Here is a 21967-nt window from a genome sequence, read left to right on the forward strand (position 1 = left end):
CACTACTTTTGTGTTTATATCCAGAAATAGAATTACTGGATCATTTAGAATGTATCCTTTGAGCATTTGGAGGAACCACCATCCAATTTTCATAACAGCTGCTCCATTGTATATATAGGAAGCAGTGCACCCGTGCTGCAGTTTTCTATGTACTTAGGAACTTGTTTGTTCTGCATTCTTTTTTTTCTAAACAGTAGCCATCCTCATGGGTCCAAAGAGTAATGTTATTGTGCTTTTATTTTCATTTACCTAATGACTGCTAATGTTGAGAATCTCTTCATGTGCTCATTGGCTATTTGTATAACTCCTTAGGGAACTGGCCTTTGCCAGTTCTGAATAGGTTGAAAGATTTTATATGGTTGAGTTGTTGAGGTTGTTTTTTGTTTGCTTGTATGTGGAGCTGGGATCAATCTCAGACATTGCACATGGCTAGTCAAGTGCCCCACAACTGAGCTAATCTAAGATCGGGAGTTCTTCATATGTTCTGAATGTTCACCTCTTATTAGATATGTGACTTGCAAATATCTTTTCCCATCCTGCAGGTCATCATTTCTGTGGATATCCTTTGCTATATTGAAGTTTTTATGATTTTAATTTGGATGAGTCCAATTTATTAATTATTTTTCTATAGTGTCTGTGATTTTTGTGTCATATCATTGAAAATGTGGTCAAATCCTTTGTTGTGAAGATTATTGCAAACACATTTTCCATTATGTGTGTGTATGTGTGTGTATATGAATGTATATATATATATATATCTATATATATATTTATATATTTATGAAATGTATGTGTGTGTGTTTGTGTATATATGTGTATGTATATATATGAAAGTGAGAGATGAACCCAGGATCTCTCACATGCCAGTACCCCCAGGACTTTTCAATATCTTATTTTGAGACAAGGTCTCACTAAGTTGCCAGTTTGGCCTGGAACTAGCATTCATCTGCCTCAGTTTCCTGAGTGGCTAGGATTATAGGCATGCATCACCATGTCCAGCTGCCAATGTGTTTTCTTCTAAGACTATTTGGTTTTATAGTTTACTTTTTTGTTTTGAGTTTGTGTGTGTGTATGTGTGTGCACACACACACTCTCTTAAGTATTGAACCCAGGCACTTGCACATTGTAGACAAGCACTTTATCATTGAGCTACATCCCCAGTTCTGAGTAAATATCTGTATGTGAGTAAGTAAATTGTCCAACTTTGTTGTTTGCATTTGGAAATCCATTTTTTCTAGCACCATCTATTGAAAAGATGTATCAGGTCTTTGGAAACTGAGTCCTGTAGAGTCCCAGGAGATGCTAGCAGGATCTCTCAATCTGGAGCTGCAAGATGCTGATTAGGACCCAGCCCACAGCTTTACATTCCTTTAGGGTACAACAGCACTCAACACTTTTGGGGCTACAACCCTCCCTCCCACTGCCATTCCTGCCTGCCCCACCTTATCTGTGAGAAGTCTGTGCAGAGGCAGCACACCCCTCTGGGCCCCTGCCCTGCCTGGGCTGAATACCAGTGGTCATGGGTCCTCCTTCCCTCCTGGGCCGTCCCTGCCACCCTCTCCATTATTTTTTCTTTTCTTTTCTTTTCTTTTCTTTTCTTTTCTTTTCTTTTCTTTTCTTTTCTTTTCTTTTCTTTTCTTTTCTTTCTTTCTTTCTTTCTTTCTTTCTTTCTTTCTTTCTTTCTTTCTCTCTCTCCTTCCTTCCTTCCTTCCTTCCTTCCTTCCTTCCTTCCTTCCTTCCTTCCTTCCTTCTTTCTCTTTCTTTCTTTCTTTCTCTTTCTTTCTTTCTTTCTTTCTTTCTTTCTTTCTCTCTCTTTTTCTCTCTCTCTCTTTCTTTCTCTCTCTCTCTCTTTCTCTCTCTTTCTTTCTTTCTCTCTCTCTTTCTTTCTTTCTTTCCTTCCTTCTTTCTCTTTCTCTCTCTCTCTTTCTTTCTTTCTTTCCTTCCTTCTTTCTCTTTCTCTTTCTTTCTTTCTCTTTCTTTCTTTCTTTCTTTCTTTCTTTCTTTCTTTCTTTCCTTCCTTCCTTCCTTCCTTCCTTCCTTCCTTCCTTCCTTCCTTCCTTCTTTCTCTCTCTCTCTCTCTCTCTCTCTCTCTCTCTCTCTCTCTCTCTCTCTCTTTCTTTTCTTTTTTCTACCACGGATTGAACTCAGGGGCATTCCACCACTGAGCCATGTCCTCAGACTTTTTTGTGTGTTTTAATTAGAGACAGGATTTCATTGTGTTGCTTAGTGCCTCACTTTTGCTGAGGCTGTTTTTTAACTTTTGATCCTCCTGCCTCACCCTCCCAAGCCGCTGGAGTTACAGTTGTGTGTCACAGCACCCCTCTCATTTCAAACACTCCCTATACCCTAAACAAGTCTGTGGCCTTTTCTTGGGCCCTGGCCTACATGCTGCCCCTCTCCATTTCCTCTTTCTCTGTTCCTCACTTCCCCTCTCTTTCCTCTCTACTTTCCTGTCTTCATTGCGTTGGAAATCTATCTTCTGTCCCTTTGTCTGTGTGTTTGCTGCCTCCTCAGGTGCTCAGGACAGCAGAGCCTTTGTGGTGAGCATTGGTGAGCACTTGTTCACAGGTAGAAGGGTCATCAGCTGTTTCCTCTTCCACAGGGACCCACAGTCTTCACTATAACCTCACAGTGAGGTCCCAAGGTGGATCAGTGCAATCAAGGTTTTTTGCTGATTGTTATTGGGACCATCAGCTCTTCCTTCACTATGATAGTCATGATAAAGAAAGTGCAAAGCCCCAGGATCTATGGGCAGAAAAACCTTTGGGAACTGAGAGCTGGGACACAGAGATCTGGGAGTTGATAGAGCATGGCAAGAATCTAAAAGCAACCCTGGCAGAAATCAATGCCCAGCAGGAGAAGAAAGGAGGTGAGTATGGGTGGGAGCAAGGGTGACATGAGCTTTCTCCTGGGAGACTGGTGGCAAAGAGCAGGGTCCTGTCTCTTTTCACTGCAGTTGACTGGGGAGGGCAAGAAATGGGCTCCATGCAGCTCAGCATATGGGATATTGAGAATTACTTTGGGGGTCTTCTGTGGGCTGGAGTTTCTACTTGGTGGGCAGGGAGGCATAAGGGCCAGGGGATGGAGAAGTGACTGGTGGGTGGGGGCAGGGTCTCATTCCCTCCAGGAGACTTGGGGTTGCAAGATTGAAGAGGACAACCACACCAGGGGCTTCTGGGATTTCTACTATGATGGGGAGCCCTTCCTCTCCTACCACCCAGAGACACGCAGCTGGAAAGTGGAACCATCTTCAGCTCAGATCTTGGCAATGGAAGTCAAGAATTCCTGGGATGCAGATGGCACTCAAAGCAAGGATTACAAGGCCCACGTGCAGGGAGAGCTTTGTTGAAGACTCAGGAGATATCAAGTCTCCTGGAAGGGCTCCTCCCTCTCCTCTGGAGCCTCTGTCCAGGGGAACTTGTGTGAGCTTTTGTGTGTGTCTGTTGTGGTTTTCCTGTCCTGTTACACCACTAGACAGAGACAAGAGGTTGTATGTGCCCAGACACTAGTGAGCCCCCCCTGCCTAAGTGCCTGCCAGCTTGCTAATATAGAGAGCTCCAACCTGGCTCCACAACCCTGGACCTCCCCAAAATGCCCTTCAGGACCAGCCTCTCCTCAACTTCAATATGTGGAAGTGAGAATGTGAGGCCACAAGCCAGAGGCCCATGCTCCTGCTAGTTAGAGGACTCAAGCCCCAGGCTGAGAACAGACTTTCCAGGGTCTTGGCTCAATGAGGACTTTGACAATAGTCAGAAGAGTGGAGAAGACCAGCCCTGTTCCATCCCTTAGAGGGGAGCGACTTTTGGTCACATGCCTGACTAACTTTGCCCTTTCTTCTCTAGTGTCCCCAGCAGTAAATGTGACCTGTGCTGAGGCCCTGGAGGACACCATCAACATGACATGTTGGGCTTTTGGCTTCTATCCCCAGAATATCTCTGTGACCTGGCTTCAGGATGGGGAACCACGGAGCCAGGGCACCCAGCAGTCTTGGGGTGTTTTTCCCTATGTGAATGGGACCTACCAGACCTGGGTGTCCATTAGGATTCCCCAAGGACAAGAGCAGAGGTTCTGCTGCTATGTGGGATACAGAGTGAACAACAGCACTGGCCGTGTGTCCTGTGGTGAGCCTGGGCATTCCTGCCGGAGTTTCCAACCAGGTGAGTCAGTGACCCTGGGTGGTGAGAGGGGAGAAGCCTTGAGACTGGGGTACCCAGAGTCAACAATCCTGCTTTCAGGGACTGCACTGCTGCTGGAGAGCCAATGGCCACCTTTGTGGTGGTATGCACTGTTACTGCTGGGATTATTTTCTTGTATTCCTTCCTGCAAGAAGAGGAGGACATCAGCTGAAGAGGGTTCAGGTGAGAAAATCATTCAGTGGCTGAAGATGGCAGGGCCTGTCTGGGATGTAGGGCCCCTCATGCCTCCTGCTGTTCAGAGAGCCGTGGAGTTGAGCAGCCTTTGGAAGAGAGGATGGAGGTCTGTGTATCTGTGAGGGGATGGAAGCCATGCCTCCAGCTACCCCCCTTAGTGCTGCCCAAAGCCAGGGCTGTCAACTCCTTCACTGTCCAGCGGTAGCCTCTTCTGGCTGCAGGGTGAGGAGTGAGCAGCTGTGGTGCCATGGCTCCTGCTCTGTCCTTGTCTCTCTCTCAGGCCCTGCTGGCTTGTCCATGGGGCTGTGTTGGGAATGGTGGGCTGATTGGTGTGGGCTAGATTATCATGGCCTCCTGGGGACACAGAATAAATGAGTCATGATCTTTGGGTGCTTAGAAATAGGAGAAGAATCCCATGAGAGGTGATCTCTGGTCCCTTCCTGTCTGCCTTGCTCTCTGCCAGCCTCTCCAGGTGTCACGAGCAGACAAGAAAAAGACTGACATTGCCAGAGTCCCACCAGTGCAGGCCCTGGGAGGCCCGTATACAGCAGGCCCGTGGCTCTGCAGCACAGGCGCCTCCTTTGTTCTGTGTGCAGCACCTCCGCCCCCCCCCCCCCCCCAGGAGCTGCCTCCTCAATATGTCCTCTGGGTCACTCAGGCCTCCCAGTCCCCACCACACAGCTCTTCCTCCTAGTGGCCTTGCAGTTGACATGGACAGGAGAATAGCTGATGACCGTGACCATCTGGAGAAAGAGACCAGTCCATTTGGGGGCAGCTGTGGTTATTCATTTTCTCTGATGTCAGGAATTTTCCCAGGTAGCCCCTAGGGGTGTTGGTCCCCACAGGCTAGGGCAGACTGCCCCACAGCAGGGTCCCTCCAGGTGACTCCACTAGTAGGCCAGGCAACTGTGCACTCTCTGCTGCTCTCACCTGTGGCCTCTCCAGCAGGGGGAGCAAGGGGAATGTTAGTTCTACTTTCCTCTGGTCAGAAATGTTTGCTTGGAATATCACTAGGGCTGTGCCCAAGAAAAGAGTGGGAAAGGCCTGTTGTTTATTTGTGCAAATTTCTACTTTAAATGTTGACTCTCGGGATGTTCCCAGTTTCAGCTCTATGATGTGAATAGCAGTTCTCCAGTGCCCATGTGGTAATGTGCAGTAATGTGACACTTGAGATCACTCTATAGGAGAGCCCCAGGTGGGAGACCTGGAGTATGGCCATGGCAATCCCAGGGTGCAGAGGGCAGGCCAACAATCCACACTGCTGGATCTCAGGAAACCTGCTAATCTGCTTTGGGAAGAAGACCCATGTGACCTGTTAGGGTTGTGGCCTATGTGAGTCCTTGATGGAGTGGAGGTATTGAGTCCAGGGAAGCCTCAGGAAAAAGGAAGATCACACCAGTAGAAGGAAGCAAAAGTGCAGATTGAGCGCCTGGGCAGGTGCAAAGGGTCAGTGATCCTGAGTGTCCTCTGCATGGGCTGTTGTAGGCAGGGGAGCAGCAGATCATGTGGCACATGTGTTTGTCCAGGCTGGGTCTGTGTGCTGGTGCCCCTGGGCTTCCTGGTGGACTTTCCAGTTAGGAGCTGCTGGCTCAGGGAGAGAGGGATGCTGAGCTGCAGGTGGGGCAGGCCCTGTTGGGTCAGCACCTGCCTCTGCAGGGGAGGAGGCCTGGGAACCAAGGGGGAGAAAGGTTGTGTGTGAGCCTGGTGCCCAGTGTGGTGGGAGCAGGAGCTGCTTTCTCTGGGAGGCCACTACTGTCTCTGGAGGAGGGGGCACTGGGCTTCATTTCCTTGTCTTGACTTGGAATCCTGCAGCCCTTTCACTCCCTTCTGTGGTGGAAACAGAGACAGGTGACGCTGCTGATGGAGATGCAGAGGAGCCTGATGAGGGCAGGAAAATTGGATGGAGGGAGAAAAAGTCAGGGCATTACTTCCCTCAGAGAATGGCCAAATCTGATTTGAACTGAGGAGACAGAGATCCCAATGGCATAGAGCAACATTCTACGACCAATTGAACACTGACTCATTTCCCTCCTTCCCCAGAACTCGTGAGCTTAAAAGTCCTGGATCAGCAGCAGAGGGCACCAAGTGACCACACTGGATCCACACAGCTGGGGTGTCAGCCTCTGCTGAGAGCTCCTGAGGCTTCGTAGGAAGTACAGAGGGGGCAGCCCTGCACTGACCAGCACTTTCCATCTTGGTGCCTTGGTTACCTCATCTCTACCATGTGGAACCACATGTTTACCAACTGTTGGCACTGGGGAACATATGTGAGGGGCTTACTACAGCCCAGTACAGTTCTACTGTACTAGGTAGCCTCAATATTTTATTATGTTTTCACATCTAATTTATATAAATTATGATATTTTAACAAGTGAGATTTATTTGTAGTTGTCCTTATTCTGTCTCCTCCCAAGAAACTTCAAATACTGGCTTTCTTGACTGTTGAGGGCCCTTCAAGCCCTCTGTGACACTCTGTCTTACCTCCTATCTGGATAGGTTTGCACTCCACATTTTTAAATGCTATTAAATATGACATATATCTGGTCTGTGCTTTCCTTTATCTTCTGGGAAGGGACAGCATGAAAGGGTCTGTGAAAATTACATGTTTGTCTCCATGTTTGACACGGAGTTCCTAAACCTACCCGGTGGTACTCCCACAGTTGCCAATTAGAAAAAGCCACCTCAGCAACAGGCATGGTCTCCAGGGTGGTTTCTGTGGGTGCTTTGTGATAGGGAGACCAAGCAGAAGTCACTAGAACTACCTCCTCCTAGGCAAATAATACTGCACTCCTGGATGGATGGCAGAGATTAATGACTTAAAAATTACCCCATTCAGCCCAGCTCTTTGGCCTGTGCAGAAAGTGGAGGACCATGGTGATTGCTGTAAACTTATCTGGGTGGTGACTCCAATTGTAACTGCTATATTAGACGAAGTTTTATTGTTCGAGCAAAGTAACACGCACCCTGGTACCTGATGTGCTGCGCAACATGTATTTTATTCCATTACTGTTCAAGAGGTCCACCAGCTCTGAAGACCAGAAATAAGTGATCAGTGTTTTAATTTTCTTTACAGTGGAAAATATACATATATTTAGAATTGTCAGGTTGCTACAGTTTAGATGATCCTAATTTTATTCGTAGTATCTAAAGCATCATATTCATGAACCCGTTGAACATATGACTTTTTCCCCCCTCAGGCCTGGTCAGGATATTGACCTTGTCTAGGTCAATGTCATAGAGCTTCTTCAGAGCTGTATAATCTGGTCCTTCTGCCCCCACCCCATTTGTTGTTGTTGCTGTTGGTTGGTTGGTGGTTCTTGTTTTTGGATAGCAGAGATTAATGCCACCTGGAGGGACTTAAAAATATACATATATTTTTGGAGGAGTTGGAACTGAACTCAAGGACCATCTATATGCTTGGGAAGTGCTCTAGTGCTGAGCTATGTCCCAGCCCTTTTTATTTTATTTTGAGACAGGGTCTAAGTAGCCCTGGCTGCTCTCAAATTTGTGATCTTGCTTCCTCAGCCTTCCGAGTGTCTGGGATTACTAGTGTGTGCCCACATGTATGATGCTTTTTGGCCTTGACATCCACAATGAGCACAAGTGTGTTATCGATCTTTTCAGTTTTCCTCATGGCAGACTCAGTGGTCAGAGGGAGTTTGATGATGACATCATGGTCCAACTAAGTTCTCTGAGGCAATCTTCTCAGGACTTGGGGGCTGCATCCTGAGTGTCAGACGGTGTTCTTTGCTCCCCCCCTCCATAAGGTAGGTGTGACTGGTTAATCTTATTCTTCCTCTACTTTTTTTTTTTTGTATGAGGAATGAACCTGAGTCCTCATTCATGGTGATGGTGACATGAAATTACACAACTTCTGGATTGTGTGCACGCACACCTTTCCACATAGCCTTCTTGGTGGTCTGTGCCTTGGCTTAGGCTATGATAGGGGAGGAGTTTCCTTCTTTCTTTTCAGCACTGCCTTGGTGAAAAGGACACACACCATGTCTTGCTCCAGGGTATACCAAATCCTCAGCCAGTTTCTTTTCTTTTCTTCTTTTTTTTTTAAACAATACCTTTATTTTATTTTCTATTTTTTTATGTGGTATTGAGGATAGAACCCAGGGCCTTGCATGTGCTAGGTGAGTGTGCTACCACTGAGCCACAACCCCAGCCTGCCTCGGCCAGTTTCAAAATTTAAATCCTAATGGTCTTGATTGCCTTTCTCTCCTTGAAGACACCACATTTGTCCATTACAGTGATGATGTTATTTCTAAGGATTGGACCCAGTGAATGTGAAGTACAACTACATTGAAAGTTTCAGCAGAGATTTTCATGTTAGAAGGTGATAATACAACTGATAAAAACCTGGGGCCTTCTACCTCAGTGACATTGGGAGAGCTCAATGCTGAGAGACATGTCCAGAGTGCCTCCTGAAGTGAAGGAGAGGGTGTTGCATCTGGCCCCTCCTATGACCAATAAGTAGGCACAATGCCCAGTGGGCCTCTTTAGATTTTGGAGGCAGCATATTCATCATTTGGCAGTGCTACTCTGGGCCATTTATGGAGTGACCTGAAAAGCTCATGTTTCTGAGTGGGGCCCAGAACAAGGGAAGACTGTGACAGTGTAGGCTGCTGTGGAAGTAGCATGGACAGCTGCTATTTGGAGCCTCTGGAAGCTCCCATAGGTGAATTGAAGCATAGGCTCCTGATGACTTTGGAGCAAAGCCCTCCATCTCCCACAGATAAGTACTCTCCATCAGAGCTTCCCAGCATGAATTGTGTGCTCTCTCAACCACCAAGTCTTAAAGTTATGCATTCATACTAGCACTCCATCATCAAATGCTAGTGGTGTGCATGTGCTCAGACCAAGCAGGTCCTCAAGGTCAGTTACATGTAGAAGTGGCCCCAGATACAGTCTTCATTATTGTTTGTCCCAGCCTTAAATTTGAGACTCATTTCCTGATGACCAGTTGAAAGCATAAGTGAAATCTGTCTGGTTTACAGATGTTTCTGCATGATATGCAGGTAACCATGCAAAAGTGGATGGCTGCCATCCTACAGTCCCTTCTTGGGACATCCTGGAATGATACTGCTGAAGGGAAATCTCCAGTGGGCAGAACTTGAAGCAATGAAACTGGTTGTTTGCTTTTTGGAGGGAGTGATTGATGAGCATATATGTAATACATATCAGTCCATGAGATGTAGCCAACAGATTAGTTGGATAGGTAAAGGCTTGGAAGGAACATTGTAGTAATTCCTGGACAAGGGAATCTGGGGGAAACGGCTGAATTCACATGGAAGACTATAATCATCAGGAGGATAGGGTGAATTATTTTGCAGATACCAGCCAGCCTCTTTCCCCAGTCGTTCTTGCCATTGCCCAGTGGGTTTGTGCAAAATGTGGCCATTGTGCCATGGGTGAAAGTTATGCATGAGCTTAGTAACAAGGACTTCCACTCACCAAGGACCATGTGGCTATGTCCAATCTGCCAGCAGCAGTGACAATCCTGAGATCCCAAAATGACACCAGTTATCACTAGTTCTCTGGTGGCAATTGGATTATGCTGGACATCTACTGTGTTAGGAGGATCAGTGTTTCTTCTTATGAGAACATAGACAGTTGGTTCGTGTATGGATTTGCCCTTCCTATATGCAATATATTTGGCAAAATGACCATCAATATTCAAGTCATTATATATTGACATATTACAGAATGCCCTCTCCACCACCATGGTGTTCTACACAGCATTGCTACGTATCAAGGAACTCAATTCACAGCCCCAAAATTGAGACAACGTTCCAATGTTCCTGGAAGTCACACATCTTAAACATGCTCTCTACCATCCTGATGCAGTTGATTTGGAAGGATGGTGGAAGGGCCTTTTGACTAAGTCATTACAGTGCCAGCCAGGTTGTACTGGGTTATAGGACTGGGGCGAGGTTCTTCACCCACCAGGTGAAGAAATATGACCAGCTGAGATGTTTGCTCAAGGCAAAGAGATAACTGAGCAGGGAGCAGAGCAAATGAACCATAACCATGTGACCAGCATGAAAACAAGGATTGTCATTTTTTATGATTAATAAATTATCCTTACCATAATATATTGCAAAGTCTTCACCATTCTCACGATAGAAATAAAAAGCCCTCTGATTCCTGTGAATTTATCTGTATATGTTTAAGTGCAGTAATGATTTCACTGTCTAAGTACTAAGTGCTTCAACCAAAGCTTGTCACCATGTCTCTGTATTTGGTATAATGATGTCATAAACTCTTGGGAACCTCTCCATTTCCTTGAAATACCTGAATTAAAAATGCCACAACCTCAGTAGTAGAGAACTTTCCTAGTACATGTGAGGCCCTTTTTTGATTCCCAGCTTAGCCTCAAGAAACAAAAAGTTCCACTCTTTAATTTACTATATTTATCTAGCATATATGATGATGAGACCTAGAGTCTGTGGCATTTTGCAGATGATGTTGAATGAATGTACTGGCTTCAAATTCTGAGGAACTTGGCAGTGTTCTTTATAATAGCTGAGGCAAGGCCTTTAAGCCCAGCTGCTCTGTAGCCTGGCAGAGATGAGGCGAGCCAGGAGGAAGTCCTGTGGGGCATCCTGAACAGACAGCTTCGTTTTTTCAGAGATTGTACGGCAAGAATTTGAAGATGGCAAGGACACAAAAATTCAACTACAGCCTCGAAGGAAGACCTTTTCTTCTTTCTGAGTCTCATGTAAACAACATGCACATCCAGAGCTCCCTGTGTGGTTTACACTGTGCAGTGATGGGCTGGTGAGCTCTGCTGTGATCAGATTAATTCTGTTTTTAGCAAAATTGTCATCCTGGTATTCTAGCTACAACATGCAAGGGCCTCTTCATAAGGCTACAGACACCCCACTGCCACCCAGTCTTCATGCCCTTGTGTAACACAGGCCACCCCTGATGTACCTGCACCCTTGGCAAAAGCCCACCTCACACTGCCACTCACTGCCCCAACTTCCCACACTTACTGTGCATGTATTTTTAAATTTTGTGCTCAAATGTTTCTTTACTCCCATGTTTATCTATCAGGATCATCATCTATGTTAAATATGCAATATTCAAGTCATTATTTATTGACATATTTCAATTATGGCGTATGGAGATGATATGGAACCTTTTGTTTTTATTCCAAGTTACACTTGCTTAAGTGGCCATTTATTGGTACCTACAGTTTTCCTCCTTGATATATGACACTAACACATAAAATTGTTCTTTGGTTTCCAGCAACTGCCAATTACTCTAAAGGACACTTCCCATGGACTACAACTGGAAAACTGAGGGGAAAAGCACATACTTGAAGGAAATGGTTGAAGGTGTGGACAGTCTAGGAAAGCCCTAAAGGTTTACTAAGCCTGGATCCAGAAATCGAGAATTAGAAATGGAGCACATTGCACTTTTGTCCTAAGGTGTCTGCTGCGTGGGCCAGTGCCTGGGAGCCTCTCAGGGCAGGAGGGTAAAGTTAGAGTTAAAGGCTGCAAAGGGCACTTAGGGGGCACCAGGGATCCCTTGTGTTGGGATGGGCCCAAAAAGCTGTCCCTTAAGAATCTGTCAGCCAGTTCTCCTGTGGGTTACAGCTCTACTTTAACAGGGGTAATTCAGGAAATCTGAAGAGCAAATGTATGGTAAGGTCTTATTTCCTACCAGTCTTATTAAGCATTATAATTGAGGACCTCCTCACTGCAGTCAAGGGAGAAAATAAATAAATATAGGAGGATTTGAACTGAGATACAGAAGTCTCATAAATTGCAAATGATAATGTGTTGAATTTATAAAATCCCAAATCATTACAAATTCTTGGAATTAATAACATCATTTCCCCTCTTAGGTGTTTTACACTCTAGAAGCAAGCAGAGTGTGAAAACTTACAGAGAAGTCATTGGCATAGTAAAAATGCTCTTTTACAAACTTCTAGAATGAAACCTATAAATTTTCCTCAATATAGCAATTGGGGTAGTTTAAAAACCTTATTCAGCAATTAGAGAAAACAATTAACTGAAGAGAATTACCAAGATTCTCACTTGTGATTCAATATTATAAGCATTAAGTTCCTAAAATGTTACAAGTTTTCAATTAAATCTCAATTAAATATCCACTAGGCATTTTGTTATACTGGCTAACTGATTCTATGCATTGTTTGGAAATATTTATAAATAAAAGGCAAGACACATTTAAACAAAAAGAACAAGGGCACAGTTATTGTCTTAGTAGATATCAAAACTTACATTAGAGTCATTGTAGATAGAGAGTAGGGTGTTGATTCAGGGTTAGACAAGTAGATTTTAGAACAGAGTAGGAAGCCACAAACCAAACATGTAGACATTAGGCATTTGGGACTGTGTGTATGACAGAGACAGATAGAGACATATAACACATGTATACATACAAACTGATACTATAAGTAACATATAGTGTAAATGTATAACACTGGTAACGTTAGAGACTGATGTGTAAAGGACGAATTTTGAACAAATGGTTTAAAGATAATTGATCCATATGGATAAAATGGAATTATATGCATCTCTTATACACCACCTTTATGACCTAAGTATAAGAAAACTCTTTTATTCAAGTTACAAAAACATTTGCCCTAAGAGAAATATTAAATGTGAGCTTCCAGATCTTTTGGAGATTTTCCATTCCTCAGTGGACAGTGGTAACAGCTAAATGTCCCTCTGAAAGATCCTGTAAGAAGAATATACCTCAGAATGCATTATAGAAATCTTTCTTAAAGGTACCAGCCTTCCACTCAGTGGATGGCATCTGACATATAAATTGATTTTGGTTGGAACTGGGTAAGAATTCAGAAGACATGGGACTCGACGTTAGTACTATGCAGAACACTAGCATTCTTACATCTACATGTGTCAAATGGCTCATCTACTTCTTGGGGAGGATCTCCCAGCCCTCTGAGGAGATTTGGTGAGGAGAGAGTTGAGCAGGTTGTATGTAATCTGCATCCAACATTCCCATCTCTCTGTGCTGCTGAGGACACCTTTCTGTACAATTTATCTGACATATATATCTGTGATACATCTTCATTGATATGGGCTGGTGGTTTTCACTAAGTTCACTGCAGCTGGCTGGGATAATGTACAGGCTCTGAGTTTGCTGCAATTTCCAGCTGGTGTTGATTCACACCCTTTATTGAGGCCCTCTGCTCTGAGCCTCAGCTGCTTCCCTTGGCTGCTCATTAGAATCCCCTGGGGAGTTTCACAGACAGGATTGGTACCTGAATTACTCTTCTGGTGAATCAGATTTAAGAGTTTGATGTTTGATCCTTGCCTACACCTATTTAAAATTTCTCCAGATGACTTAACTTGAAGACAACTTTGAGAAACACTGGTCTAGTGCACAGATGAATTTAGCTAAACTGATTGATTGAAAAAAAAAAGGCTTGGCACTCAGAACAACACATTTAATCTGAAATGCTGACTGAGAGGACACATACAAAAGAATTCAGACCAATTATGTCTCATTTCCATTTTTCCAATACTGTAAGAGGAATCCAGGGGAAGAGCACAAACCAATGCTCCTTCACCCTCATTTCCATCACAGTGCTCCTGGGTAGCCCAAGCTAACTGCAGGACAGGCAGCAAGGCTGACTTTGCAGATCAAGCAGTTGTCCATACAGGGCAGTTCCCAGGACACCAAAAGGGACCTACATGGAAACTGTATCTGTAGGGCAGAGAAGACTTATCCTGCATATCTGCTATCTCAGTAAAACATTTGCCCTTAGGGAGACATTAAATGTGAGCTTTCTGGATGTTTTGGAGACTTTCCATTCCTCAATGGACACTTTCCTAGCAAGTGTAATCAAGCAAGAGAAAATATAAACTATGTATGAACTGACAAAATTTTACAACAGTTATTGGACTAGAACTAGAGACAAATATCGCTTGTATTTCTACAGGACACAATTAATACTTTGAAAATGTAATTGAGAGAGAGAGAGAGAGAGAGAGAGAGAGAGAGAGAGAGAGAGAGTGATCACTAGAGTAAAGCTTTCAAGATGTTTGGAATGAAGCCACCAGAAGATAGACAGTGTGAACAGTAATATTTTATTGAAATATTTTAATAAGGGAATATTCGACGTCCATGTCAAATTGTCAATAGTCTTCAAAACTATTTATTAAGTGTAATTCCAATCAAAAACAGAAATCTTTTTTGTGGAACATTGGAAAAGAGTATTTTCAACTTTAAAAAGTCACCAGTGAGCTGGGCATGGTGGAGCACACCTATATTCTCAGTGGCTCAGGAGGCTGAGGCAGGAGGATTGGGAGGGCAAAGTCAGGCTCAGCAACATCGAGGTGCCAAGCAACTCAGTGAGACCCCCTCTCTCTATAAAATACAAAATAGGGCTAAAGATGTGGCTCAGTGGTTGAGCACCGCTGGGTTCAATCTTCGGCACCAAATAAATAAAAATAAAGTGAAAAAAGAAGGTAGAGTGAGAGAAAATATTTGCCAAGCATCTAATATGTCAAGGACTGGTAAATAGAATATGTAAAAAGTGGTCAACCAATGAGTCTAAGGCAGTCTGCTTCAGAGAGTGATGGATTTGGGATCCCAATTTTCCAAACCCATTGGGAGGCAGAAGGTGAGGGGACATTTGGAATTACAACCACCTTATGAAACTGAGAAGAAGAGCCCCCAGCTCACAGAGTATGGTGTGGTCAGGAGAATATGAATGGAAAATTCTAAAAGGAAAAAAAATCTATTTTCCAACAAACCTATGGAAACATAATTCGCCTCATTACCTCATCAGTTTCCCATTAGTCAATAGGGAAATGCCCACCAAACCTCAATGACAACCTGGATGAACTTTGAAAACAGGCTAAGTAAAAGAAGCCATTCACAAAACACCACATGCTGTAGGATCCCATTTACATGAAATGTTCAGATAATGAAACCTATAGAGATGGAGAGCAGAAGAGCATGTGCCTAGTGCCAGGGTGAAGTCCTGGATGGGGAAAGGGGTGACTGTGATGGGCATGGGATTTCTTCTTGGGATGATGGAAATATTCTAAAATTGAATGTGGTGACTGGTACACAACTCTAAGAATGTTCTGAAGTGTAGACTTTAAATGTGTGAATGATATGTGAATTATAACTCAGTCAAGTTGTAAGGAATAAATCTCATGAAAAATTGAACGTAATTTCTAAATTACAATCACTGATGCTTCCATGTGGATGAGAAGTTGGACCATCAAGAGCTTCCTTACACTGTGCCATAGCACACAGGGGTACAGACACCTGGACAACAGTATGGCATCACCTATTAGGTTGGATATTACACACACGCAGTAGTTCTACTCCTGGACATATCATTCTAAGAGCCACATGCTCATGTGCAGCAACGAACATGTACCAGGAGGCTTACAGCAGCTTTGTTTATCATTCCCCAATCCTGAAAACAAACCAAATGACCACCAAGATTAGAAGGGGAAATTTATCATGTGAATTGCTTATTTAATGGAAAGCTATAATGCAGCAAAGATCAATACATACCTATAAAAACTTAGCAAACACACATTGAGTTAAAATGAGGTCAAAGATAACATAATCACATTTGTATAAAAAATTAAAAATGTGTATAGAGTTTTAAGTAATATGTGTTGTTTACAGATGCACCAATAGGATTAAAACTTCATGGACCAGGCTGAAGAGGATGATTCTGGAACAAGACGGTGGGTAAATCTCAGGGAAGCAATGGATTGTATTGCTATGGAAATTGGTACAGAAACTGGTGTGTTTATGCATTTCTAACTTTTTAACATATAAATATAATTCATTCTCTTTTTGTTTATGGGGTAAAATCAGTTTAAAAAGTAATATTAAATATTTATTTATAACTGGAAAAATTAATCTTTTGGTCAAAAAGCATATGGGCCTGACTAACCAGAGAAGAGATCATGAAGAGTAATTGAAACGAGGAATTATCATCATCTCTTAATTGTACTCAGGAGCCCATCTATAGAATCAGAATTCACTAGAATACCTGTGTCCTGTGGTCCCTCCTGCCACGACAGATGTTCTGTCTATGCTGCTCATCACCAGTCAGGAGCCACCTGTGACTGAGCATTTGAAATGAGGCTAGTACAAGTGAGAACTGGATCTTACACTTTCTTTAATTTTAGTTGAATTAATTTTAGACAGTCACATGTGAACAGGGCAGCATTAGAGAAACAAAATGAGTGAAGGGTCCATTGTCCCTGTGTTTTTTAGTCCCCAATGGCTATCAATGACAGCTTTGTCCTTGAAACTTTTGGGAAGAATGTCAACACAGATGATTGAAGCTTTCTTCAAGGATGAGATTTTCTTAAATTCAGAAGCTAATAAAATATTTGAATCACAAGAAAGGTATCTATCACTGTTCTCTGTAGGTGTAGTAACTAATTTTCATTTATATGTGAACTGACTGACTTTTCCAATCCCAAATCTTGCTGTAACTAGGAAATTTGTAAAGTAAGTAGTTTTCTTTCTTTCTTTTTTTTTTTTTAACTAAGTAGTTTTCTATCACCAAATTCTTTATGAAAACTGCTTATAATTGTCTAGGCCACTCTAAAAATCATTATGTCATCTGGAATTAAAAAATCTAGCACAGGAGATCACTTGACCCAGAGAAGGGGCCCAGTGGCCCGCCTGTGTGGTAGACAGACCACCCCAAGTGGAGGAGGAGCCCAGCCACCCACCTGCATGGTAGGCAGACCACGCGGCCCAGAGAGGGGGCACAGCCACCCTCCAGAACGGTAGACAGACCACCCCAACTGGAGGACCCCTGCCCATGCGCTCACCTGACAGAGCTCTGGACAAACATAAGGTTTCCCCAACACCCCCACCTCATCAAACACCTTATGAGAAAAACTGATGGACCTCATCTTGGAAAATCCCACCAACCCTTAAAACCCACCAACCGGTGGGCGTGGCTACCAGCTCGGTTCTACAGGGGATCAGGCACCTGATTTACATCTCAGAGAATAAGAGTAGAGAGGCCACAGGTGGAAGCTCAAGTCCTCTCACACTGACTACCACCACCACCCTGAACCCAGAGACTCAAGCTAGGAATAGACAATGCCACCTACTGGAAGAAAACAGAGTTCTGAGAGACATTTTTTTCTTTCTTTTTTTTTCTTCTCTCTCTCTTTTCATCCATTCATCGAGTCTCCTCTACCCTTCCCCCTCTGGTCTTCGAAACCTCAACATATGTGAAACCAAGAATTGTGCATGAAAAAGGTCTTTAACAACTGAATCACCAGAATAATATAATATAGAGGAATTGCATATGTTCCACCTCCCTCCATCCCTTTTTATTTCTTTTCTTTTTTCTCTTATTTTATTTTTCCCGCTCTCTTTTTTCTTTTTCTTTCCTTGTCATTTGTTTTTCTTCTTCTTACTCCCTCTATCCCACTTGCAACCCCCTAAATTTTACTATTTATAAGTAGGGTAATCTTATAAATACAGATAGGAATTTGAATCTATACATTCTTCTATAAATTACCCATCTATTGGTTAGAGCTTTCTAAAGTTACTAAGTTAGATTAACCCCATACCCTCACTCCTTTTCCCCTAAACATAACATCCTACACCTGAAATTCAGTTTTCTTCAAGCTACCAGAAATGGTATGCCCTTCATGAAACTAATGACTATATTTGTAAATGGTAATTGAAACCAACATTTGTAGACATAGAGTCTAGCTATAAATGTAGTAATAAGGAAAACGTGTACTTAGATGATGTACTATTGATATTGGGAACTGTTAACATTGTCTTTCTCCACAAAAGGGAGACTTTGCAACTATACAAGAGCAATATAAATATATAGGGGGAAAATCAATAACACAACATTTTCACAAAACAGAAACAAATGTGAGCAGTATGAAAAGACAAGGAAAGAAAGGACCACAAGCGATGCAGGTCAACTCAACTTTAGAAGAGGTAATATCTGCAGCAAATGGAATGTCAGATAAAGAATTCAGGATATACATGCTTCAGATGATCTGGAGCCTCAAGGAAGACATTAGACAGCAAAATCAGACAATGAAAGATCACTTTGACAATGAATTACATAAACAAATCCAAGAAGCAAAAGATCAACTATACAGGGAGATAGAGGTTATAAAAACAAACAAACCGAAATCCTAGAAATGCAGGAAGCAATAAACCAAATTAAAAACTCAAATGAGAGTACTACCAGCAGAGTAGAACACTTAGAAGATAGAACATCAGACAATGAAGACAAAGTATTTCAACCTGAAAAGAACATAGACAGCTCAGCGAGACTGTTAAGAAACCACGAGCAGAACATCCAAGAAATATGGGATAACATAAAGAGACCAAACTTAAGAGTTATTGGGATACAGGAAGGTATAGAGGTCCAAATCAAAGGAATGAGCAACTGTTCAATGAAATAATACGAGAAAACTTCCCAGACTTGATGAATGAAACAGAATTCCAAATCCTAGAAGCCTATAGGACGCCGAATGTGCAAAATCATAAGAGATCCACACCAAGACACATTATAATGAAGATGCCCAACTACAGAATAAGGAGAGAATTTTAAAAGCTACAAGAGAAAGGAAGCAGATTACATTTAGGGGTAAACCAATCAGGATAACAGCTGATCTTTCAACACAGACTCTGAAAGCTAGCAGATCCTGGAACAACATATTTCAAATGCTGAAAGAAAATCGGTTTCAACCAAGAATCATGTATCCAGTGAAATTAAGCTTCAGGATGGAAGATGAAATTAAAACCTTCCATGATAAACAAAAGTTAAAGAATTTGCAGCTAGAAAACCAGCTCTTCAAAACATCCTTGGCAAAACATTACAGGAAGAGGAAATGGAAATTAACAATGAAAACCAACAGTGGGAGGTAGTACAGTAAAGGGAAAAAATAATCAAAGAGGAAAAACAAATCATGTTAAGTAACATAAATAAACAAATATGGCTGTAAGTACAAACCATATCTCAATAGTAGCCCTAAATGTTAATGGCTTAAACTCACCAATCAAGAGACACAGGATAGTAGAATGGATCAAAAAAAAAAAAAAGATCAAACAATATGCTGTCTCCAGGAGACACATTTGACAGGAAAAGACATACATAGACTGAAGGTGAAAGGTTGGGAAAAATCATATCACTAATATGGACCTCGGAAAGAAGCAGGAGTGTCCATACTCATATCAAATAAAATAGACTTCAAGCCAAAGTTAATCAAAAGGGATAAAGAAGGACACTACATACTCCTCAAGGGAACCAACACCAACAAGACATAACAATCATTAATATATATGCCCCAAACAATGGTGCAGCTATGTTCATCAAACAAACTCTTCTCATGCTCAAGAGTCAAATAGACCACAACACAATAATTATGGGAGACACACACCTCTCTCACTACTGGACAGATCTTCCAAACAAAAGTTGAATAAAGAAACTATAGAACTCAATAATACAATTAATAACCTAGACTTAATTAACATATATGGAATATACCACCCTACATCAAGCAGTTACACTTTTTTCTCAGCAGCACATGGATCCTTCTCAAAAATAGACCATATATTATGTCACAGGGCAACTCTTAGAAATTATAAAGGAGTAGAGATAATACCATGCATCCTATCTGATCATAATGGAATGAAACTGGAAATCAATGATAAAAAAAGGAAGGAAAAATCCTGCATCACTTGGAGAATGAACATTATGTTACTGAATGATCAATGGGTTACAGAAGACATCAAGGAGGAAATTAAAAAATTCTAAGAGATCAATGAAAACACAGGCACAACATATTGGAATCTATGGGACACAATGAAAGCAGTTCTAAGAGGAAAATTCATTGCTTGGAGTTCATTCCTTAAAAAAAGAAAAAAACCAACAAATAAATGATCTCACATTTCATCTTAAAACCCTAGAAAAAGAAGAGCAAAACAACAGAAAAAGTAGTAGAAGGCAAGAAATAATTAAAATCAGAGCTGAAATCAATGAAATTGAAACAAAAGAAACAATTGAAAAAATTGACAAAACTAAAAGTTGGTTCTTTGAGAAAATAAATAAGATCCACAGACCCTTAGCCATGCTAACGAAGAGAAGAGAGAGAACTCAAATTACTAGCATATGAGATGAAAAAGGCAATATCACAACAGACACGGCAGAAATACAGAAGATAATTAGAAATTATTTTGAATCCTTATATTCCAACAAAATAGAAGATAGTGAAGGCATCGATAAATTTCTTAAGTCATATGATCTGCCCAGATTGAGTCAGGAGGATATACACAACCTAAACAGACCAATATCAATTGAAGAAATAGAAGAAGCCATCAAAAGACTACCAATTAAGAAAAGCCCAGGACTGGATGGGTATACAGCAGAGTTTAACAAAACCTTTAAAGAAGAACTAATACCAATACTTTCCAAGCTATTTCAGGAAATAGAAAAAAGAGGGAGAACTTCCAAATTCATTCAAGGAGGTCAACATCACCCTGATTCCTAAACCAGATAAAGACACTTCAAAGAAAGAAAACTACAGACCAATATTTCTAATAAACATAGATACAAAAATCCTCAATAAAATTATGGCAAATCGGATACAGAAACATATCAAAAAGATCGTGCATCATGATCAAGTAGGATTCATCCCTGGGATGCAAGGCTGGTTCAATATACGGAAATCAATAAATGTTATTCACCACATCAATAGACTTAAAGATAAGAACCATATGATCATCCCGATAGATGCAGAAAAAGCATTTGACAAAGTACAGCATCCCTTTATGTTCAAAACACTAGAAAAACTAGGGATAACAGGAACATACCCCAATATTGTAAAAGCTATCTATGCTAAGCCTCAGGCTAGCATCATTCTGAATGGAGAAAAATTGAAGGCATTCCCTCTAAAATCTGGAACAAGACAGGGATGCCCTCTCTCACCACTCTGTTCAACATAGTTCTCAAAACACTGGCCAGAGCAATTAGACAGATGAAAGAAATTAAAGGCATAAAAATAGGAAAAGAAGAACTTAAATTATCACTATTTGCAAGTGACATGATTCTATACCTAGTAGACCCAAAAGGGTCTACAAAGAAACTACTAGAGCTAATAAATGAATTCAGCAAAGTGGCAGGATATAAAATCAACATGCATAAGTCAAAGGCATTCCTGTATATCAGGGACAAATCTTCTGAAATGGAAATGAGGACAACTACCCCATTCACAATATCCTCAAAAAAAAAAAAAGTACTTGGGAATCAACCTAAAAAGAGGTGAAAGATTTATACAACGAAAACTACAGAACCCTAAAGAGAGAAATAGAAGAGGATCTTAGGAGATGGAAAAATACACCCTGTTCATGGATAGGCAGAACTAACATCATCAAAATGGCGATATTACCAAAAGTTCTCTATAGGTTTAATGCAATGCCAATCAAAATCCCAATGGCATTTCTTGTAGAAATAGATAAAGCAATCGTGAAATTAATATGGAAAAATAAAAGACCCAGAATAGCAAAAGCAATTCGAAGCAGGAAGTGTGAATCAGGCGGTATAGCGATACCAGACT

General features: G+C 41.9%; 1 pseudogene across 1 annotated transcript in view; it reads left to right on the forward strand.

Annotated features, from left to right (window-relative positions):
• The window catches only part of LOC308649378 (MHC class I polypeptide-related sequence B-like), a 71623-nt pseudogene that overhangs the window by 14254 nt on the left and 35402 nt on the right, over positions 1-21967 (forward strand). The window contains exons 2-4 of the transcript in view: positions 2603-2869; positions 3111-3422; positions 3843-4121. The product of the transcript in view is annotated as an MHC class I polypeptide-related sequence B-like (transcript). The remainder of the gene's footprint in view (positions 1-2602; positions 2870-3110; positions 3423-3842; positions 4122-21967) is intronic.

The sequence above is a fragment of the Spermophilus citellus genome, assembly GCF_964194105.1.
Source record: "Spermophilus citellus genome assembly, chromosome: 5".
NCBI classification, from domain to species: Eukaryota; Metazoa; Chordata; class Mammalia; order Rodentia; family Sciuridae; genus Spermophilus; species Spermophilus citellus.